This window comes from Vidua macroura, chromosome 5, assembly GCF_024509145.1.
Source record: "Vidua macroura isolate BioBank_ID:100142 chromosome 5, ASM2450914v1, whole genome shotgun sequence".
Classification (NCBI taxonomy): Eukaryota; Metazoa; Chordata; class Aves; order Passeriformes; family Viduidae; genus Vidua; species Vidua macroura.
Window position 1 is genome coordinate 51,460,016 of NC_071575.1, and position 19,966 is coordinate 51,479,981.

The 19,966-nt window shown below is 38.3% G+C and overlaps 1 protein-coding gene across 4 annotated transcripts in view; it reads left to right on the forward strand.

Moving 5' to 3' along the window:
* PTPRZ1 (protein tyrosine phosphatase receptor type Z1) overlaps window positions 1–19,966 on the forward strand; it is a 136,599-nt gene that overhangs the window by 44,697 nt on the left and 71,936 nt on the right. The gene's annotated exons all lie outside the window — the stretch shown is intronic.

The window sequence follows — 19,966 nt, forward strand, 5'->3', positions numbered from 1 at the left end:
ATCCTTGCCAAGTCCCACCCTGACTCTCCTAAAAACTCAGTCACTTTGTCTCTCTCATTTGCATCAGTAAGATATACCCTGAAATTCTTCATGACCGTTGCCTCATTAAAGAAGAACAACAGAAAATTCACAATTAGCTTCCTATGTTCTTGTGTATATGTCATGTGATTTCAGTAATACTAAAAAAGTAATTTTGTCCTAGATGTCTTTTGCCCAAATGTAGGAAGTGAGTTCTTATGGATGTGTGTAGGCTCTTAGAATTTAAATTGCTCGAGTTACTGTTTCAAAAATACCGAACTATGAAAAATAAGGACTGTCAAATTTCAGTTTTTCATAAATTTGATTCAAAATATATTCCTGTAGCTAAGGAAAATTACACTATTCTTTTTATTTCTCTTACTCTCTCATTTTTCAAGACAGTTTTTATCTTCTAGTGGAAAACATGTCTAACAAATTTTAAGCCTAGAGAGAATTGAAACAGGCTAGTCATAAACCCTTCAAAATAAGATTTATAATGAAAACTCCCACTTACACAGATTGCAGTGCAAAATTCAAGTATAAGATCAATCAATACAGTATTTCATGTTCAAAGTCGATCAATTTTTTAATATTGTAGTTAGAGGACTGCAGGGATAAACCTCCTGGATTGCTGGTGACCAGAGGGCAATCTTTAAAGGATAGCAAATGAGGTTTGTTTAGGAGATCAGAGGATTATAGCTCTTCCCTAGGTTGCACGGAGCACCTATGCACTGTGCAGCTGCTGCAGCATCCATAGCTCACCACTGATGGATATTTTGTATGGAATAATAGCACAGAATTGGCATGATCCATACCTGTTGTTTCTCTCCCTTAACTTATGAGATACCTGTGTGTAGTCATCTCAATTGATATACTTTGTCCTAGTGACTCCAAGTTGGCAAAGCCTTTCTCCCCATTCAGACCTGTAGAGGAGCCCAGGCTAGCATCCTGCTGCTCCTGCAGCCACCTGCCCCAGCTGCAATCCCACCCTGCTCCTGCTGCCTCTGCTGCACAAGCTCCGTGTGCCCCCAGCATTCTTAAACAGCTGACTGCTGTGTGTGGTCAAAAATTGATATTCAAAGCTTTTGGGGAAGGCTGCATGTAAGCTCAGAGGCAGGCACTCAGAGCTTAGGGCTAGCAACTGTTTGCAAGCTGAGTATTATGGGATACTTTGCTGAAATACCAGGTAATTGGTTCATGCTGTAAGGTGGAATACACAAACCCAGCTTTCACTAATAAAAAGACAGCCTTCCTGAATGTGAAAAAAATTTATATATTTTAACATTTTGCTTTGGAGGCACAGAGGTCTAGAGACTGAAGCATATGGGTTTTGATCTCCTTAATTTATAATAAATTATTTTATTTATATTAAATTATTTTATTCCTGAGGCAAGCAATATCAGGTACTGTATGTATAAGCTCTGTACCTAGCACAGGCTTATGGCTGTAAGGCACAGACCAACATGCACACTTCTGAATGGATGAACTCTGCTTTGCCAGTACCTTTTTGTCCTCAGACACCAGTTATATTCTACTGTCTTATAACCTTCTCACTGAAAGAGTGAAAGTGAAAAAATTTCATTGAAAGTAAAAAAATTAGACTCAATGTGCCAATGAAGTGCTTTGAATGGGCCTGGGGATCCTGAAACCATAGAGTCCTATTCCACCATGGGTAAGAGAAATCCAGCTGGCTTGGTAAAATAACCTGAGTCTGAGCAATGTAATTCTCTACATCAAATAAGAAATTTCAGATACACTAGCCACATTGGGTTAATATACTCCTTTACTGGGATGGTACTGTGAGGTGAAAGTAAAATGGAGCTAGAGAGTTTTTAACTGCTAAAATCATCCAATTTCTGAAGGTGAAGTTTCATAATAAAGAAATTTCACATACTGGAAATTAATGAGTCACCATCAGGTTTTGACTCTTGGATAAGTGTATAATGAAGTCATATATGCTACTGGAAAGATTTTGTAATACTTCTAAGAGCTCTGCTTTAAGCAATGAACAAAACCTGCATTTGCATGCATTAATTTAATCTTTTGTGTCCTGACTTTGCATTTATTAGCATAAACAAACACCATGTTAAAGAACTGGAAGGTGCAAGTTCTTGTTACAGATGCATCCAATGTTTTCTGGAATAATGGATGCTGAAGCTAGCCTATTTGTAAAAATTACTTTATTTTAACAACCTTTGATTATATTTTTCATTAAAGCAGTCAAAGAAAATTTTTAAAATATAATGAACATTTTCAAATGGTGTCATATGGCAAAAGGTGAATCCAACCATTTGCAGAAAAACCCCGGTGTACTGTGAAAATTCAATTTCTTAAATCAGTTACATACTAATTGATAAGCAAAGGTCATTTAGACAATATTTAACTGTACCACTAAGTTTAGTCATTCACATAATACTTCAAAGTATAAAGCAAATAATATGAGCTTCAGTTACTTTCTGTTATAGAGGTGAAAGATTATTTTTAGTTTTTTTTAAGCTATGCTTATCTGAATTGTTTTTGACAGAAGGAATGATATAATGTTGTTTTATGGTTCTGATGTTTGGGTTTTTTTTTAACATGGCTGGTTGATAGTAGTCCATCAAAGGTCTAAGTCTAAAAGTTCATATGTAAACTTGCAAGTGATAAAGTGATACCGCAATTTTATTTTTTTTTTAATGTCCCCAGTAAAATGTCTTTCTGATAGGCTTAACTCTTGGGATTTTGGTTCTTGTTCACAACAAACAAGTTATGTGCTTTAGGGGAAAAAAACTACGGCTGAAATTTGTTAAAAACAAGAGATTCTAAACAGTCTTCAAGGAATTAGCAAAGCCAAGGGTTTCAAACATTTTAAAAGATTTAATGTTCTATGTAAATAAATATCATGGTCAGATCAATGTTCTTTGTCTGCGCTGCCATTTATTATGTGACGCACTGTTACAGATTTGCTTTACAAATATTGGCAACTCTGATCTTGAGGAAAGGGTAATTTTGGTATAAACTGATTGGTCTCCAGGTATTCAAAGAACATTTTTATTATTTGCAAGCAGAATCTGAATAATATTTCCTTTTTCTCTGGGGAAAAGCATCATGAATCATAGAATCACAGTATAATTTAGGTTTGAAGGGGCCCTTGGAGATCATGTGATTCCAGCCTCAACTCAAAGCGGAATGATCTTCAAAACTGAAACAGGAAAAGTATTGAAAATCTCCAAAGAAGGAGATGCTGCAGTTTGGTCAATGTGTTTTTTTTGTTATTTTGAAAACATTTCTCTTTTTTTATTCAGCTTCAATGTCTTATTGCAACTCGTGGCCGTTGCTTCTCACCCTTTTCTTGTGCACTGCTCTGTAGATTGCCTTTACTAAGTTCCCTCTCAGCTTAAGCTTCTGCAAACTCAGGTGCCTCACCGTCTCCTCATACATGATGTACTCTGTCCCCCAGACCACACTCAGCAGCCCTTAGTTTGTAAATATCCATGTCATATTGGGTTCAGGAGGAAATCAAAACCAGACCCAGTATTCTCGATGTCACCTCAGTGGTGTGCAGTAGAGGGAAGGAATCGCTTCCCTCATCCTGCTGGCTCCACTCCTGCTAAGGTAGCCCAGGACAGTGTTTGTCTTTCTGACTGCAAAGGCACACTGCTGATACACACATAACTCATGCCATCAGGATTATTAATTAAGATATTGCCAGATAATTTTTAATATCTGGTGTTTCTCAATAGTAATGTATAGTGATGGTGCTCTTCTGACACTTGCACCAATACTTCTTTCAGTAACAATGCCTAAATACAATGATTTATTTGTTTTGCTCCCCTGTTGAACTAATTGAACTAATTTTGTTAAACATGGAATTGTTACCTTTTTTGTGTCTGATTCAACAGCCTCCTGGAGATATTCCCCTAGTTTATCATTCCCGTTTCTTTTGCTACACAGACTAAATTTCAGTTGTTATTTGAAAGACTGGGTTTGCCACCCCAAGTCTTATAAATGTGCTGTGATTGCTTCAAATGTTCATGCCTGTAGTTTGGCTCAGAAATTAAAATGTCCTTTGTTTCCAGATGTACTGAGAAAATGCAATTTTCTTTCTAGCCCAAACAAGAGCTAATATTTTAATTTCAAATGTTACATCATATTTCAATACTGAGGAGATTTCATTTCAAAGTCACTTCTCATGAAGTTTATGGAAAAGCATGTTGTTGCATATATCCATAACAATGCATGGGTGCATTTTACTTTTCACTCAGCCTAAAAAATGAGCAAGGATCTACACTATCTCAGCTGTGGCTCAACAGAATGATTTTAACACTGGTAGCTAACTCCGCTTATTCTGTAAAACATCTGCTGCTTCTGCTACCCACCAGTTCAGCCCAGGTAAAGTGGAAAATTTGAGTCTTTCCCCTCATCCTCACCCTGTCTCTCTGTTCAGCAGCCATCTGCTGGGAGCATGGACAAGGTCAGGCATGCAGGTGCTGCTCCCTGCCCTGCAGCTAAGGTGAAGGAGAGGCTGTGCTGATGAGTTTGTGTGAGCGTGGGCATGGTGCATGCTCCCTGTGAGACAGCTCCAGGAGCAGGGCAAAGGGAGTCAGGAGGGACGGGCAGGGGTCTGGGCCATCACCTCCCAGGGTGCAACATGATAGATAAGCCATTTTGTGAGCCAAATCCTGACAGTCAGCCTGTGTATGAGAGTGGGATGCACCAGCAGGAGCCTGCTGGAAGTAGGATTGAGGAGCTGCCTGCTGAACTGACTGCTTTAATGGACAGTTCTGCCAGACCAGACTGAAACGTCTCCAAGGGTTGATGAAACCTTCTGCTTTCAGTGGCTTGATAAAACTGTTTTCTGGGGAGATGATGCATACCCAATTAAGTTAAATTATTTTTTCTTATGAAGTAACTACCATAGCAGTATCAGCATAACTTCATGAGAAGATCTTGTCTTTTTATGACCTCCTGCCAAATACATAATTTTGTGCTTTGTGTTCACCAGGTATAGTCATAACTGATGTGCTGTATCAGTTGTGGGTAATAAAGAAAAGCATATGCTCTTGGGCTGTGTGGATTCCTTCAATAAAGGGTGCAGCATAAGAAATGAAAATAACATACTTTCTTTTATTAGCTCATAAAAATAGTTCTGCAGGACTCTTTTCTTTTTTAGTAGACCTTATGCTTCAGAGGCTGTCATACCTGTTCTTGCATGACAGGTCATTGCATGTGTTTATAACCCTCAGATCACACAGCCACACGTGCTTCCAGTATTTCGTCTCTAGCTTCACAGGATCACTAATTAAAAAGCCTATTGCACAGTTATTGGTTTTGGAAAGCTTATGATTCCACAGCAGAAATCACATAGTTATGCATCTGTTTGTATCAAAGGGACGAGGTGTTCTCAAGTGAAAAGCCACATGCTGGCATTTCTGGCCATCAAAAAATTCCTTTTAAGATATCTCAGTGTACTGAATCAACAGCACAAAGCATGTTATTCAACACAACGAAGATGTCTATTCAGTGTATTTGTGGATTTTGAATTAATATAAAATGATATGGTTCAGAAGGCTGTTTACAATAAGCTATCTTTTCAATGAAGAAAGCTAATCTTTGGGCAGTAGAAAGCTATTAGCAGCAAAGTGGAATTTATTTAGCTTTCATTCAGTAATATTTCCAGGGTAAACTGGGTGGAAAAGTTTTCAAGGGATTTTGGGGGAGGAAGTAAGAGAATTGGATGCCAAATTCATGGAATTTTCAAAGTTGGATGCTTGTAGATGTGAAGAATGGCATGGTTGGTATTCGTATTTGTCTCATCACTGATAAATTGTAGCATTTTTATTTCAATCAATATTAAAGTGATCAATTTGCCAAAGTTTCCTGTGAAGAAACTCAGATAAGACTGTTCCTTCCTCCATTTCAGCCCTCTAATCCTATAAAGAAAGAAAAACATTTTCACAAAGTGCACAGCAACTTCTGAGCATCATCCAGATTTTTCAAATGCCAGGTTGGCTTCTGAAGTACAGAAGTCTGAGATATTTGCATAGTGTGGCACTGCTGTTATGCTAAGGTCTGTTCAGGGGTCAGAAAGATGTAGAAACTTCCCATTAAGTAAATTCATTTGGAAACTGAAAGCTTTTTGAGGAGTGCTGTCTATGGGAATATACCAAAGTCAAATGGAAAAAGCAAATTTTGAATCTCTCACAGCAGACTGCAGCTTCTGGTTAAGGCTCTTGCCCTTCAAAATGATCATAGAAGTATCCTTATGCACATACTACTGACTGATTTCTCATGTACAAGTGCAATCAATCTGTGCTGCAGTAGGAAGGTTACATTCTTGGGGACCGCTTGCTTGCCAAATGAACAGATTATTACTTTGATTGTAATTTATTACAGATCACCTCCATATCAAACTAATCTGTGCGTTTTTGAGGTTTAGAGCCCAGCAAATACTTCTCACACTGCTTACATTTACAGAAGGCCATATTTAATTATCTTCTCTATCCAATTCATTTTGGACTTCCTTACTGACATTTTTTCTCAAAGGCTATTCTGCTGTATTTATAACAGGTTTTGATTTTTTCCTGATGAATTCAAACCCCAGTCATTTCGGTATGCACAGTTTGATAATACCTAATATATAATTCTGTGGAATTTACTCATAAATTTGAAGCCATTTCTAATCGTGCTGTATCTCATTAATTCAATAGATATCAAACCCTTCTGGTAGATTTTCTGTGTAATGTTCTTTAACCCATAAGCATTAAAGCAGTCCCCCAAAGTGACAATCTATGAGAGAAGGAAGATAAAAGGTACAATGAAGGATCCTGAGCAGGAGAGGACAGTGGAATGTTATAACTTCTTTTCCCACAATAAAAAAAAAAAAAAAAAAAAAAAAAAAAAAAAAAATTCCAAAACTTTTCAATTTGAGAAACTAGGGAAAACCATCAGCATTTCTGTCTTGGAATAGTCAGCATTTGACACTAGGTTTATCAGTTGAACTCTTCCCTCAATCATTTGAATGCCAGAAGCGCAGAATTTCAGTTCTGAGCATCTCTTCTAGCTGTGAAAAGTACACAAGCCCTTTTTTTTTTAAAGCTGTGACTCTCTGCATACAGAGAGTCATACATATTTAGCTGGTTCCTGCTATGCTTGAACAGTTGTGCTTGCAACAAACTCCACAGACAAGCTGTGGTGGCCTCTTTCTGCTCTCTTCCAAGAGCTTTCTTTATAAGAGAGTAAACTGTGGCTTGATCTGATATTGCCTGGCATTGATCCTGTTTTAGGAGCCACAGAAACAATTGACTTGTCTTCTTTCATCCTGTATCATAAAAGCTGCATTTGAAACCTAAGCTGTTTTCCCTCTATCAGTGTCTCCTCTGTCAGTGCACTTTATCTGATGAAAACTGTGTTAACAAGAGATGTTTTCAAAGGGTAGTTACGAAAATTAAGGTATTAAAAATGTAAAAGCAAAGAGAGGGATAATGTGTTAAATGCTAGAAAAAGGAAAGAATCATTTACATCTAAGGACTTGGAAATTTGTTTCCCAACTTCTGATATTTCCTTAGCTGTGTAACAAGCCAATTCAGGGCTTGAGTGCATGGCTATAAACTGATTGCAATTATTTTTACTGCGTTAGTGGTATAAACAAGCCCAGAAAAAAAAAATACCCGATTTTTTTATTACCCTGCATGAGTAACTGAAAGGGAAGAATTGAAAAAAAATATTGTTGCTGGAGTATTTACAAATACTGGGACAATGATTAATAAATTTTCCTGTTTCAGAAGAGTGGATTTTCTGCCTGCTTGTACATGTTTTGACCACTTTGCATATACACAGCACAATATGATCAATCTCTGTTATATTTTTCCTGCTGTTTTTCAGGAAAGCAAATATTTATGGTTGGAGTTCTAGTCAGTGAAAAATTACAAGCTAAAAGGTTTTTTATTATTATTATTCAAATGTAATTTCTTGAAAATTAGCTTCACAGTAGGGCTGTGGTGTGTGTGAACAGAGGAACACTAGCACATGAATTGTTTAATCTGTATCGCACTTGCTTTCCAAGTATCCAAAACAGATGGAAAGTGACCACCACAAACAGGCAATAGAGACAATATGTAATATACATTCTTAAGGAACAGGAACATACTTTTAAAAAAGAAAGCATTCATTTTTTTCAGCTGTAAGTACCCACTTTACACAGATTCAGTACATTACCATAGCTAATATTTACCAACACATTTAGCCACCAAGATGAGATCTGTACACCTGCCAGTCCTAATGTGATGTGTATTTGATCAAAATGAGCACAGTACTTGTTCTCCTCTGTGTGAAAGTAACTGATGATAATCTGTTGCAGTGGCTTGATCACACATCTGAAATTCCCTTTGAAATCATTTGTTTTTTCCTTAGAGAAGCTGTGGAGCATGTGCTAAGAAGAGCTTTTCTGGATGACTTCCTGTGTCCCCTCACTTCATCCCATTCTCAAAAGAAATCTTCCTATCCTTTCCATTTTACACTTTTTGTCATATCGCTCTAGTTCTTCTCTTATAGTACAGCCACAACTTGTTTCCCTTTTGCATTACAAAATTCTCCTTTTTCCCACTATCAAAAAATCATGGTTGGTTTTGTTGCCTTCTTCTCCCTGACATTCTTAATAGCCCCATGAAATAACTGTCAGTTTGCCACTTTATCTCCTGTGTTTCCAGGAAAAACTTTCCTCCCAAGTAACTAATGGAGAAAAAGCTGGCTGAGTGTTTCCATGACTATCTTGCAGTCTCTCCCAGCTGCCTTTTCCCAAATGTCAGAGCCACTCTCCAGCGTGGTTACCATGGTGCCTTCGGCTGGCATGCCTGCAAGGGTTCACAGAGCCAGCACACCCACTGCACATTTTATAGGAACATACCAGGAGGGAAGGCTCTTACCTGCTGTGTCACAGTTAAATAGAATGTATCAAAAGGTACTTCTTGGTGCATATTCTGTGCAAGATTGGCTCCAACCAAGAGGGAAGGCTCTTACCTGCTGTGTCACAGTTAAATAGAATGTATCAAAAGGTACTTCTTGGTGCATATTCTGTGCAAGATTGGCTCCAATTTAGTAGCATAAAACCCATTCAATCAATTAAGGATATTCTCTTTGTCCTTCCGTTTGTGAGGGTACTGGTGCATCTATAGATATGTTACAAGTCACATACATAAACCTGCTGGTGAGTTGCCAGCTCAACAGGTCATAAATGTAAGTGCTGTTGGAGAACAGTGAGATTTATACTGTGCTATATTCATTAACTATTTTCTATAAAAAGATTTTAAGGTGTTTTCTTTTTCCTTATAATTTATTATTCAATTTCAAATACTGTTGTTAACTAAAGAAACTTTTCATCAATATGGTTTCCTGACATGAAAGTCAATACAAATAAAGTATATTCTGCATCCCGCCATTGGAAAAAAATGATTTTTTAAACCTCAGATTCATAACTAGCAATCTCTTGATAGATTAGTAGCTGAAATAACAAAATCCTTTTTAAAATGACAACAGATTTTAAAGTTTACTTTGAAATTCCATGCAACTGAGTAATACTGTTGTTTCTAAAATTTGTCTGTGTTCCAAATAATAAGATACTACTAAGTTTAGTTCCAGTCAGTCACTTGTTTCAGGTTAAGTTGGTCATATTCTTTTAAACAGTTAGGTAGACTGCAAGCACATTTCAGGTGATCATAAAATAAGAGCTCTGAGCTACAGTGTACTTTGATCTGTCTCCTTGATAAATGTTTTTTAGAAACAAAATATTCTTCTCCCAGTTGCTCAACTTTAGTTGTTGTGAATGAAGTGGTATTTTCCAGTGTGATTAGCTCCTTTGATTGGATGTTCAGGGTTTTGTTATTGGTACCATATATGAACTCCCCAACTCCAACTCTGCTGCTACAGGCAATCATGCCATTTAACTCTTACACAAAATTAATTGAAACCTGTTTTAAAAATAGGTGTAATATTTTGCTTCATAGTTTCACTGAAAGACTGTCTCAGAAACCCATTCTTGACTTTTCATAAAATGATAGAATCATTTACACTGGAAAAGACCCTTAAGATCATTGAGACCAGTTGTTAACTTAACACTGCCAAATCCCCCACTAAACCATGTCCCTTAAGCAACAAATCTTTTAAATACAGCCAGGGATGGTAACACAGCCACTTCCCTGAGTAGCCTTTTCCAGTACTGGATAACCCTTATGATGAGGAATATTTTTCTAACAGCAAATTTGAACATCCCCTGATGCAACTTGAGGCGATTTCATCTTCTCTTGTCACTTGTTACCTTGGAGAAGAGACTGACCCCCACCTGGTTACAGACTGCCTTCAGGGACTTGAAGAGTGATAAGTTCTACCTTCAGCCTCTTTTTCTCCAGAATAAACACACTCAGCTCGCTCAACTGTTTCTCATCAGACTTGTGGTCCAGACCGTTCAGTGGCTTTGTTGCCCTTCTCTGGATATGCTCCAGCACCTCAATGTTTTTCTTGTAGTGAGGGGCCCAAAACTGGACACAGGATTCAAGCTGTGGCCTCTCCAGTGCCAGGTACAGGGGGCCACTCCCTCACCTGGTCCTGGCTGCACTATTTCTGATGCAGGCCAGGATGCCATTGCCCTCCCTGGCCACTTGGGCACATGCTAGATCATGTTTAGATGGCTGTCAACCAGCACCCCCAGGTCCTTTTCCACTGGGCCACAGCCTGGAACATTGTATGGGATTGTTGTGACCCAAGGGCAGGACTTGGCACTTTGCCTTGTTGAACCTCATCAAGTTGCCCTTGGCCCATTGATCCAGCCTGTCCAAACCCCTCTGAGAGCCTTCCTGACCCTCAGCAGATCAGTAGTCTGGCCTAGCTTGGTGTCATCTGCAAACTGACTGAGGGCGCACTTGAGCTCTTCATTCAGATGCTTGGTTAAGATCTTAAATGGAACTGGGCCCAGTACTGAGCCCTAGGGAGCCCCACTTGTGACTGGCTGCCAGTTTCACCACCACTCTTTGTACCTGGCCATCCAGCCAAACTGATTTGGTTTTCCAAGCTAGCTGTATTAGTGTACTGTTGCGATAATCTGGTTCTTCTAGTAAAATTGATTGCTTTGTTTCTTTGTTCTTTAGGGAGTTTCTTTCTATTGGCAAAAATTGCCTGCACTGATATCCCTTTCCTGTTAGTTTTTTAAGTTAAACCACAATAATCTAGTCTCTTGTCCCCCTTTGATTGTTGCATTAGCTTTTTATGCTCATTTATGTTTCATCTAAAATTATTTTGTCTTAAACCAACATCTCATGCACTTATCCTACATGAACTGTCCCCAGGACTTTTTGCAAAGACATTAATGCTTCATTATCTTTACTAGGAGTTGCTCTAGCATGGTTAGAGCTTCAGTACACACCTGTCTTTCCGTCAGTTTACAGCCCTCTGAGACTGTCAGACATGGTCTGGTTCTCCTCCTCCCCCATGTTTTTCCTATGTTGAGATTCTTATTAGTAACAAGAACTCCCGCTACTGTCTAAATGTATCACTTTACAAATTGCATTGTTGAATTTCATGCCGTATTTAATACTGTTTTTCTCAAGGTCAGCTGTTTTTCCCATATGCTATACTGGACCTCCTTGTGATGGTGTGTTTTCACATGTCATGTCATCAGTAGGTGAAATTAGCAAAACTGAGAATCTCCAGAGCTTCCTGCACACACACAGCCTAGTACTTCCTATTTACTGCTGCTTGCTATTTTTCTTCTTTTTTCACTGCGAAAGTGCTGAGTTGTTAGTGCTGGGTGATAACAGTAACAAGATAATACGGTAACAATTTGTGATCTATTCAGCACAATTAAAAATTTACAGATTTTCTGCTTTTCCAGACACTTTTAGTTTTCCTTCCTTCCTTCCTTCCTTCCTTCCTTCCTTCCTTCCTTCCTTCCTTCCGCACCTTCCGCACCTTCCGCACCTTCCGCACCTTCCTTCCTTCCGCACCTTCCTTCCTTCCGCACCTTCCTTCCTTCCTTCCTCCCTCCCTTCCTCCCTTCCTTACCTTTCTTTATTTCCTTTCTTTCTTCCACGATATCTCAATTTTGAAATTACCTAACAGTCATCTGTGTTGTCATTCAAATTCTACAGGCACATTCAGCCTCACTCTAACTCCACTGCCTTTATGATCATGAGTCAATATAAGGAAGTTGGCTTATAAAATATTCTATACTTTAGGTGAAATATCACTTATGTCATAAGTTTATTTCCAGTTCAAGCATCACTACATTGATTTATAATCTATATGAATTATATGCCTACTTAATATACAGTTAGTACCTTTATTATGTTATTATCACCCAGAGATAAATCTCTTTGATAAAGTCCTATGTAAATAACATTTAAATTATTGCTAAGTAGGTACACAATTTTACAACTGCTACTAATTACCTATACTCAGATTTCAAACTTTAGTGTTACTGACTGAACTAAAGCCAACTGAAATCAGTGAAAATGATATCCCTTTACATAGAATTAAACTACAATTCAGTCCTACCTTATAGTTACAACCAATTTATATCACATTACCAGTGGAATGTGTTTCTGAACAAAATTTTTATGTATGGATCTTAGCAAAGATGGAGCGAGTAGGAAAAATACTGAGAAATTGAGTGCAAATCTTTATTCTGCTTTCAGTGTGTAAAAAATCATCAGATTACTCTAAAAATTATCATAGCAAAACTAGGAGTAGTTGGCAATTAGGTGAGGAATCGCTTCATAATAACCAACAGCAATTAGCTGTTGCTATGCAGACCACTCATTATTTTACATTCCAAGAAAAATTACAGTCTTATTATCTTATATCTTGGCTTTATTCTGCCAAGTCAATCATCAGTAAAAATTGATGTTGATGTTAAATTGTCATGAAAGTTCATATTTGGCACCTCTCTAAGATGAACAGCTAAGTTTGCACTTTCCAGAGCTATTGTTGTAGTCTATGGTAGTACGAGATTCAAAATGATGCAAGCAAATACAGCTTTTTCTGCACAATCAAGAATGATGTAGATTTTCACAAAGTTTATGGTAATGTGAGAATACAAAATAGTTTCATAATTCCTTTAAAGACATATGCAAGAAATCGCCCTAGATGTGATCTTCACTATTTTCACTAACATCTCAGGTAACAAAAGGCAGGGCATTTGCCTATTCATGGAAGACATCATGCTGGAAGTTGAAAGAATTTTGGGTGATGTAATAAGAATTCAAAATGTACTTGAGAAATGTTCTGAAATTAATAAAATAGAATTTGTCAATAAAGTAATAACAACAAGCACAAATTACTCCCACCAGGAAAGAAAATCAAACATGTAGATGCAAAATAGGTACTGGCTGGTTAGGTGGCTGTATGGCAGTTAGCCATAATTGCATCTGAATTAACAATATGTTGTTGTTGCAGAAAAGGCAGTCCCATTTTGAGGTGAATTAACAGGAATGATGTATAAGGCATGGAAGGCAATTATTCTGCTCTACTTGTCGCTAGGAATATCTCAGCTGTACTTCTGTATTTATCCTTGGGCTACACACTTGTAGAAAAGACAGTGACAAATTAAGAGAAGGTGCAGAGAAGAACCAAAAAGAATGATTGGTGCCTAAGAAAGCCCAAAATCCTTGGAAGATAACTGAAGGAAATAAGTTAGTGTAGAAAAGGGGCTAGGATAATATTTTTCAAATATTTAAAAGCTGTCAGTTGTTCTCAATTCCACTGAAGTGACAAGGTTGAATCAGTTTAATCTGCAGATGAAAAGGCTGAGGTGCAGTCATAAGAAAATATAACTGTGAGAGTAGCTCCATTCAGGTTGCTTAGGAAGGCTGTGGAATCCCTCTTATTGAAGTTCTTTCCAAAACATGGGGAAGACAAGCATTAGTGAGAGATTATTAAATCTGATTAAACTTGATTCTGTAATGAAGGAAAGGACTCAGATGACCTTTCAGTCGTGCACATCTGTGATGCTTTGGGGCAATATAAGACCCAATTTAATCATCTTTCAAACAGCACCTCATGTCTACATCATTGCTTAGACAAAGAGAATACTACCAACCATTCCTGAAATTACCCAGATATTCAAACCTTCGCGACTTTGTTAATCATTAAGCATTTGTCTAAGAAAATTGTTTTCTATGCTGGGTGATTTCCTCAATTTTGATATTTTGAGGCTGTGGGAGGAGGGTCTGCAGGGAGTATTCCAGACAAAATTATCAGGTTTTTTAATAAAAAGACACAGAAAAATGTGCAAGTTCTCTCTTCTGGGAAAAAAAAAAAAAAAAAGGCACAACATTTCTCTGATAGCCTGACTTTCTCTGAAAGTCCTTATTTTGGATCTGGATTCTGGAAGGATGAGGTAGCTTTTATTTTATCAACTCAGTTTCTGTATAAGGCAAGTTTTTCTTGCGCAAGCTCTTGACACCATGCCCTGACATAAAATATTTGTTGAAATAATTTAATGTTACCTGGGTGATTTAGACTACTGTAATTATTTTGAATAAAATTGCAGTAGAATCCAGTAGGATGGAAACCTCTGTCTGAGAAAAGTAAATTCTTAAGTCACTCAGACTTGTTTCTGAGCCTTGCCTGATTTGCACCTACAATTCAAATTTAACATTGAAGATTTCTTGTAACTCTAAGTTCATAACTTTTTGTGGGTTTTATCAATCACTTACTCTTCCAAAACTTTTGGATGCCTTTTTGAAATCCAAAATAATTTGCTTTTCTTTGGACATTTGTTGCAGATAATTTGAGATTAAATGGATTTAATTTAATTTGATTTAATTTTCTATCTCTTGGACAACTACAAGCCTGCAGTCAGAACACTGAAGGCAGGCAGTATTTTCTTTCTTCTGCCACTTAGCAGCTGGGATCATCTGTACTGTCAGCAGCTGGAACGTATTGACTTCTCTGTCAGAGGAGCCTGAGGGTTGAGTAGTCTGCATTTGTGCTGCTTTTATCCTATTCTGCATTTGTGTGCCCTGTGGACTAGCAGGGCCCTATTTCACAAAGCCCACAAAGTGTTGAGTCACCTGTTCACTCAGCTAGTAGTTTCTAGTGGCTGCTTTGTGTTTGCTCTAGCATTCACATTTTATCTTAATGAGATAATATGAGAAATCAGCTTTTCCAGCCTGCTCTTTCAGAACACCTCCAACAGCTTCCTTCAGCAGTATCGCTGTGCATCACTGGTGCTCACGCATTTGCTGTTGGTGAATCACTTTCTTTCATGTCATACTCTTTTGCTTTCTGCCTAGCTGAAACATTACTTATAATATTGCCAGAGGTAACTGCACTAGGGTGTATGATGAATCTGTGTCCCTACGAGGATAATGTTAGTTTTCTTTTTTGTGTCATAATGATACTGCATAATGGAGCCAGAACTTATGCCTAGAGATGGAATAGTTACAAACAAAACCAACCCAACAAGAGCAGATCTAGAAAAAACAATTGTAGTCACTTTTTAAAATGTCAGGCTTGCATCCACATATCCTTGCAAACTTTTTGTATATGTTCTTTAAAAACACAAACTACTTCCTGTTTTCTGAGCAGCCCAGAGCACTGACATGACCCTGTAAATTTTTTGCATGTTTTTATTGCAAACTGGTACATTAGAGGACTACATGTAAGCAGATGCTCTTTTAGCCTAAGATACATTTATATATGAATTTAGGACCTGATTCTAGCTATGCAGTCCCTTGAGGTTACTGGGAACTTAAGACACGGTAATTTCCAGGCCTATTCAATTTTCTGATTTGAAGGCAGAGGTGCAGTCAGGAAAAAATTGTCTCTGTCACTTCCAAAACATCTTTCTTCTTCCCTCTGATGTATTTTTATAACCGGGGAGTGACTATTCTAGTTGTCAGGAATCACTGGGGTATTTTCTGTTAGCAGAGCACAGAAGTGCTGGTGTGTATGAGGAGCAGTGCTGTCTATCTCTGTGTAAGGGCATCATGTTCATCAGGCTCAAGTATCACTTGTCTACTTCTTTATTTTCAAATGAAGCATCCACTGCTATTAATTAGTTAAAGTGAAATGAAATACACAATCAAGCAATATTTTTCCATTAGAAATGCCCCTCAGGGATACATTTGGTTTTCTTTTTACATATTTGTACTCTCCATATTGCCCATTCCACATAAATTTGCAGCTTAGAGTCTACAAAGTGGCAGGCCCTTACATGAACTGAAACTAGTCTTATCTAACCTTGTACAGCTCCTTTCTTCTTCCCACAACCTGGTGCAATTTTCCTGCAAATTAGCACAGCTCACTGGAATTGAGGTTCCAGATGAAGCTTCCCCATCTCTCAGATTATATTATCTCTGAGTAAAAGGCAAAAACAAGACCTAAAAGGAAAGACAAAACTTCAGACTGTCCCCTTGTCCTCTTTCCCCTACCCTAAATGCTGAAACCACAAGTTGAAGTCAGGCTTCTTTTCAGCTTGACAGCAGAGGTCTTTTGCTGCCCAGAGGCCTCAGCAGCCCAGCCTTCTTGAAAAGGATGGACACTTCTCTCTTTTACTGGTTAGGACTTTTCTCAATATCTTGGCATAACTCTTTCAGGAAGAATAAACCCAAAAATTCAAGTCACTGCTTCCTCATCCAGTGCTCTAATCACTAGTGCAGATGCAGTGGAATAAAATCTGTGGCCATCATTCCCATTGCCATTAAGAAAAAATTGATTGGACATTTGGACTGACCTTTGAAAGGTGGCCTTCAATATAGCCAGTGAAGAGAAAAAGGCAATTAATTTATGAACACTGGCTCTCCCCTTCAAGTCCTTTTGCCTTTGGCTGCGTAGCGTGTTTCACCAGAGGTATTAGATATATTGCATTGAGCCTGTGCACTGCTGCAGAGAGATGGCCAGAAACTTCTGCCCATGTTTCCCCTCAGTTCCTTCTTTTTGTTTGAGTAAAACAATGGCATATGGATGCTCACGAGAAAGCATCCTCTAAAAATAGACAATGTGATGTCAAATGACAAATGTGCTTGTTCGAGCCAAGTAATCTGATTTCTTGAAAATGACTGACCAGGTTTTGATTTTGCAGTGAGCATCCTTTATTATTCTTCTATAATGTATATATAAATATAGCTCTATATATCCATTATTCGTCTATAATGTATATATAAATATAGCTCAGGAGGTGAAAATAAATAAATAAACATGGATTGGATGGTACCAGGAGAAATAAACATTGCCATTGGAAGATACCTCTGGAAGAATGGACAGCCCTTTGCCTGAATTTTTGTCTCAGTACTACCAAACACAGTGCATTATCTCTGAGTAAAAGGCAAAAAACAAGACCTAAAAGGAAAGACAAAACTTCAGACTGCCCCTTGTCCTCCTTCCCCTACCCTAAATGCTGTGCAGGGCAGCAAACCTGCAGTTTAAATGCCATCATCTTAAGTAGAAATGCAGCTTATGCAATCTTGAAATTAGTAAATATTTCTCAGAATTTTTTTATATACTCACTTTTTGTTTTTCCTCCTCTCCTTCAATGAAGGTTGTTTTTACATTCCAGAGCTCATGTAGGAGGCTATGCAGGAAGTTAGTAATAAAATATTAATGTTGTCGTCCCACAGGACATATTGTTTATACCATCACAGATGCAGTTTACATCTCAGATCAATAGAGCAATTTTTAAAAACCTCTTTTGAAAGCAGCAATTGGAGTATGATTATAGTTGTCCACAGTAGTTATATCATACAGCAAATTAGGAAATATATGTCAGGACTCATTATGCTAATAGGAGTCTTGTAAGATTTTTAAACAATGTAAGTAGATGCCAGGTTTGCAAACTGATGACCCTTTTTGATACAATTCTCTCAGTAGGGAGGAGAGAACAAAAATATTTTTGACTTGAACATGGCTGTAAAGTTAATGCTTCATAGGAACCCACAACACTAATCACCTTTCTTGAATGCAAGTTCTCCCTTTCTTTAGCTGTCTCCTAAGTTATCTCTTAAGCACTCATTAGCCACTGCAGCTGAAAATTGGCAAAGTTTTCAGTGTCAGCTACCACAGTTTCAGTCCTGGCCAGATACAAAAGAGACAACAGTATACTGCCAATGACACTTTGTTTCCTGCAGTATTTGTAAAGAAACATTTTGTTTTCAAAACCAGTTAAAATGGAGTAAGTTCTTACGTATTTGTGCTCCATAAAATGCCCACTGTGTACAGGGTGAGAACTGTAAAAATTATAATGCAGAGGATTGGAAATTCTCTATCCTAAATGGCTATTTAAGTAGCACATCTGGAGAAGGACATCTGCCAAATTTTTAGCAATCAGCAGCAGCATCATTAACAAGGAAACCATTATGGTATGTGTAATGGTAATATTTATCTTATGCAACTGTTTGTCCTAATATGAAATTAAATTATGTACCAAATTAAAGGTTAGATCAAGCTTTACACTCTTTCAACAGGCTCTACGTATTATCAAAGAGGGAGTTGTCAGACCTAATATGAAGGGGGGAGTTTATGCAGATATACAGCTGCAGCCAAGTCAAAGGACATGGGAATGCAGAGTGGGCAAGGGCAGGGAGTAAAGCTCCCTTAGTGCTCTGTGTCTGCAAGCTGAGGATTATTTGAACAGTGATCAAGTGTTCTCAGGAGACATGTTTTAATTAAATTCTGCTCAGCTAAGAAGTTGGACAAGGACACAATTGTCAACAAAAATCCCTCCTTGATGAGACTGAATGACAGCATCATGAGACCCTCAGAGTGTCCCTCAGTATTACAGTTTGGTGGAATAGCAGTAATATTACAGGTTGATAGTGCAGAAGCAAGAATAGTGCTCTTCAGTGCCTACTGATGTTGCCAATGTGCCCATGGAATATGATTTTCCAAGCTGTGGAGTAGTGTACTCAACTCATCTCACAAATGAGAGAGGGCCGGGATGGTCATGCAGAGTACTTGTAATACCTCAGGAGCTCTTGGCTCTGATAGAGTTTAAGTAGTTCTGGTGAAGACATTTTCTTTCTGACTTGATTTAACAAGTTCATATTATTTTTTTCTTTACAAGGTTCAGCATAATGGGAAAAGAGTAATACTGGAAAAGCATAATACTGTCTGTCTTGGTCAGTGATTTGGATGATGGGGCAGAGTGGACCCTCAGCAAGACTGCTGATGATGTACAGCTCTGAGGAGCGCTGAGAGACCTCATCAGACTGGAGAAGTGGGCTGACAGGAACTTTATGAAGAAGAACATAAGAAAGTGCAAAGTCCTGCACTTGGGAAGGAAGATCCTTAGGCAGTAGCACATGCTGGGGGATAGCCAGCTGTAAAGCAGCTTTGTAGAAAAGGACCTGGTAGTCCTGGTGGTCATGAGTCAAAAATGTGTCCTTGCAGCACAAAAAAAAAAAAAAAAAAAAAAAAAAAAAAAAAAAGTTAATGTTGACCTGAGCTGCACCAGGTTCGGTGCTGCCAGCAGAAAGGGGGAGGTGATCCTTCCCCTATACTCATCCCTGGCGAGGCCACACCTGGAGTACTGTTCTGGACTCCTCAGTACTGGAGTCATGGATGTATTGATGGTCTGAGCAATGTGGTCTAGTGAAAGGTGCCCCAGTCCATGGCAGAGGGCTTGGAATTAGATGATTCTGAGGTCACCTCTAACCCAACCCATTCTCTGATTCTATGATTCTGTGATTAGAGAGAGTCCAGTGAAGACAATAGGCAGAACCTGAAACACAGGAGGTTCTCTTTAAACTTTGGGAAGCACTTTTTTTCCTGTGACAGGAACTGAGCACTGACTCAGGTTGTCCAGAATTGTGGAATCTGCATGCCTGGAGATATTTGAATGCCTGGTCCTAAGCAACTGGCTTTAGATGACATAATTTGAGCAGGGGGGCTGTACAATGAGGCCCAGAGATCCATGCCACCTTCAGCTGTTCTGTGGTTCTTTGATTCTAAGTAAGAATCTCACACAAAAGGCAGATCATTA